At 38.9% G+C, this 3,921-nt stretch overlaps 1 non-coding gene across 1 annotated transcript; it reads left to right on the top strand.

Annotated features, from left to right (window-relative positions):
* Positions 1-3,562: 3,562 nt before the first annotated feature.
* On the top strand, positions 3,563-3,681 carry LOC145402675 (5S ribosomal RNA). The gene has a single exon (XR_013897839.1). It is a non-coding gene; the product is annotated as a 5S ribosomal RNA (ribosomal RNA).
* The last annotated feature ends 240 nt before the right edge of the window (positions 3,682-3,921 follow it).

Genomic DNA, 3,921 nt, shown 5'->3' with positions numbered 1-3,921 from the left:
GATAAACAATCTAGAACTTTCTCCAGACATTCACAGATTCTCGAAAATATTGGCATTTTAATTCCATCACCTGTAGATCTGATATTGGATGGAAGTGTGGGGAGGGTGGGGCGGGAGGGGGGAGGAGGTTGCAGACAGGGTTAGGACTGACAAAGTCAGTATAAGTCAAACTTAGAAAACTAATACCAGGCTAAATTCTAGATCTCATGCTTAAGGTCATAAGGAGTAAGGCCACAATTACCATGTTTTATTACGGAAGCGATATTAAGGGTATTATACTTAGGAGTGTAAATTAATATGAATAGCTAAATGAGAATAAACTTGAGAAAAGGAACGAAAGAAAATGATGTAGAAAGAGTAGAACTGAGAACAAGAAAGAAACTTGAAGAAACATTTGTGTCTTTTAGGACAACAGTACATCGACCTAAATGCAAAATGAAAAAAAAAAAAAAGTATTAAATACGAACGATAATATTATATGAACTGCAACGGAATATCGCTCGCGTCTGATAACCTGTCTCGCATCTAAAGCGGGAAAATAACAGAAAGGAGGTTGATTTGAAATGAGAAGGAAATGATTCTTACATCACCACCAGCAAAACTGCTGCCAACTTCCGTATTGACATTTTCCAAAGAATAATATAAACATTTGGGTGCGGAAGGTAGGAACTGCTAACGTCGGGGGAAGGGTTGCGAGAGGCGGACCAAAAACGGCCTGGGACGAAATTGTAGCCTCATATAGAGCGTGACCTCAGGGATAAGGGACTGAATGGGAAGGCTGCCAGATATCGAGCAGAGTGGAGCAGCCATTAGGTAACCAAGGACAACGCACGTAGGCATGTTGGAGCCTTTATAAACGTTACGAAACAATACGAAAACTATTTTATGGGTTTACTCTTTGAGAATAATGACAAATTTTTCAGCATATAGCAACTGAAGAAAAGAACACTGTTATTACTTTAAAATGAAAAAAAAGTTGCAAGGACAAACAGAATCATTAAGAAAAAGAAGAAATTCCGAGAAGTACACACACACACACACACACACACACACACACACACACACACACACCACACACACACACACACACACACACACACCACACACACACACACACACACACACACACACACTGAATGACGAAATTAGACTGCATATATTTGAGTAAAATATATCATTCAGTCCTTTATTGCCCAATCAAGAGGGTAAAATCTCAGGGCTACGTTTTTTAGTATAGCCAATGAAGGTGAGTGTGACAAATTTCCTTCCGTCAGCGGCATTATATGGGCAAAAGTCATCCACACCTCAGAAACAACTCTCATGAACCATGCCGTTTTTTATATTTCCTTAGCCCATTAAACCACCAAGCATCCATCTGGTTATATGGTTACCACTGAACACAGTAAATGGTTTCCAAGGCTACAAGAAACCATATGGCTCGTCCTTCAGTGTCGTGTCACCTGCAGACACTGGGCGACAGAACTGCCATGAAGGTAATGCAAGTTTACAAGCACACACTATGTGAGACATGATGATTGTCGGTCATATGAGTGTTTCTCAGATATTGAAAATCTGCCGAATTTGATTTTACTCTGATCTCATTCCATATCAATTTATTAAAAAAAACAATTCAGGCTTATAGTTAGGAACATATTAAAATTCAGTGTTACCAGGAAAAACTAGAAAAGCTCATTCAATCCACGCCAGTGATGCTGGATAGTTCAGGGATATTCACACTATATTCACTTGAACATTAATAAGAACATTCAGGCAACACAACATTCGGGCAACAACACACTGCAAAGTTTTCATGTTTTGTAGGTGAGCAGTTGGTTATTGAAGATTACACTCCTTTCGGCACGGATAATCACAACTGTCCTTCCAGCAAGTAGTACTGCAGTCCAGGGATGATATGGTGTTTTCATCGGTAATGAGGTTCCAGAGGCTAACTGGTACGGCCAGGCTGCAGATTCGTTGCCTCGTTACAGTAAGACAGTCCCCCCGTCAACAAACGGCAGGTCAGCAAGACCTGCCCCTTCAGTACTGACCTGCATCTAAAACTATGTACCCTAGAGTTTGGAGTGATCAATGTAAGCTGAGGAAAAGAACTGGGGAGTTTTCATAATCATTCCAAAGAAAATATCAAGTAATAAAAAAGTTACAAGAATAAAAAAATACAAGAATATCTGTCTATCTGTATCTACCTATCTATCTATCTATATCTGTCTATCTATCTATCTGTCTGTCTATTTATCTATCTATATATATACAGTCTATATATATATATATATATATATATATATATATATATATATATATATATATATATATATATATATATATATATATATATATATATATATATATATATATATATATATATATATATATATATATATATATATAATGAAACAGCGTCTTGATTATTGAGTGAGAAAGGTGACCGTGTAAAACAGAACAAGGAAATGCAATCCGTATGGAATTTAGAGTCAAAGGAACGAGAAAACATTCAAGGTTGGGAATGGGGAAGCCTTGGAGCAATTGCAATATCCATAGATGTAGTCAATGGATAATGCCTTGGAGGCAGCCGGCCAAAAGGAGAGGCGAGTGAAATGGCAGAGCTGGTGAGACAGGAGGAAGTTGGTGGGGGGGGGACAATAAAAGAAGGAGAAAGGAAATGAAAGAAAAGAGTAAATAATGAATAAGTTGAAGGAGAGCAGCGAGTAAAAGATTAAAAATAAAACGATAACAAGAAACAGAAAGTTGAAATGAAAGAGAGAGAGAGAGAGACAGAGACAGAGAGAGAATCTGGTATGCACTTGCCCATCTTGTATTTGTTTCGTCATCATGTCTCACATAGTGTATGTACGTTACTTGCTTTGCCATCATGGCAGTTTTGTCGCCCACCGTCCAGCCACTTCAGCCATGGTGTCTTCATGCGTCTCGACACTGAGGGACAAGCCATAATGTTTCTTGTAGTCTAGGTAACCATTTACTATGTTCAGCGGTAACCATTATAAACAAGTGGATGGCTAGTGGTCTAGTGGGTTAGAGAAATAAAAGACGCATGTGGCTCATAAGAAAGTACTCATGGATTTGTTTGTTTTGTTTTGTTTTGTTTTTGCTCCCATAATGCCGGACAAGGAAGGGAGCTGGTCACATTGGCCTTAAATGTCTGGACTGATAAGCCTAGCCTCGGGACCTTACCCTCCAGGTGGGGCAATAAAGGACTGAAGGATATTTTCTGCATTTATGTGCAATGATTTAATCCATCCAGTGTGTGTGTGTGTGTGTGTGTGTGCGTGTGTGTGTGTGTGTGTGTGTGTGTGTGTGTGTGTGCGTGTGTGTGTGTGTGTGTGTATTGGTTGCACTGCCTCTTCTTCATGATTCCCGTTGTTCTTGCAATATGTATACACGTGTATATAACTACCTATCATCTATCTATCTATCTATACATGTGTATATATCTATCTATCATTTATCTATCTATCTACCTATCTCTGTCTATCTATCTATCAATCTATCTATATATGCATTTATATATATATATATATATATATATGCCAACGGCCATACCACGTTGAGTACACCGCTTCCCGTTCGATCAGCGAAGTTAAGCAACGTTGGGTCTGGTTAGTACTTGGATGGGTGACCGCCTGGGAACACCAGATGCTGTTGGCATAACGTTCTCCCTACTTGTCGAGTGGGGTTGGTGGAGGATTAATGCCCCTCCCTGTAAAACAATTAACTCTAAGCCGTTGGCCACCTCGTTTGGGATACATGGCGTCTGGCAATGAATGAATGATGAATGTATATATATATATAGATAGGTTGCAGAGACTGAAATCTTAATAAACAAAAATGATGGACAGAGTCAAAGAATAGCATATGAATCGATTAGAGAACTGAGTGGTAATGCAG

This window comes from Coenobita brevimanus, chromosome 6, assembly GCF_032717465.1.
Source record: "Coenobita brevimanus isolate Jiangsu-jjx chromosome 6, ASM3271746v2, whole genome shotgun sequence".
Classification (NCBI taxonomy): domain Eukaryota; kingdom Metazoa; phylum Arthropoda; class Malacostraca; order Decapoda; family Coenobitidae; genus Coenobita; species Coenobita brevimanus.
Note: the sequence above shows the minus strand (reverse complement) of the source record. Positions and strands in the feature narration are given on the sequence as shown.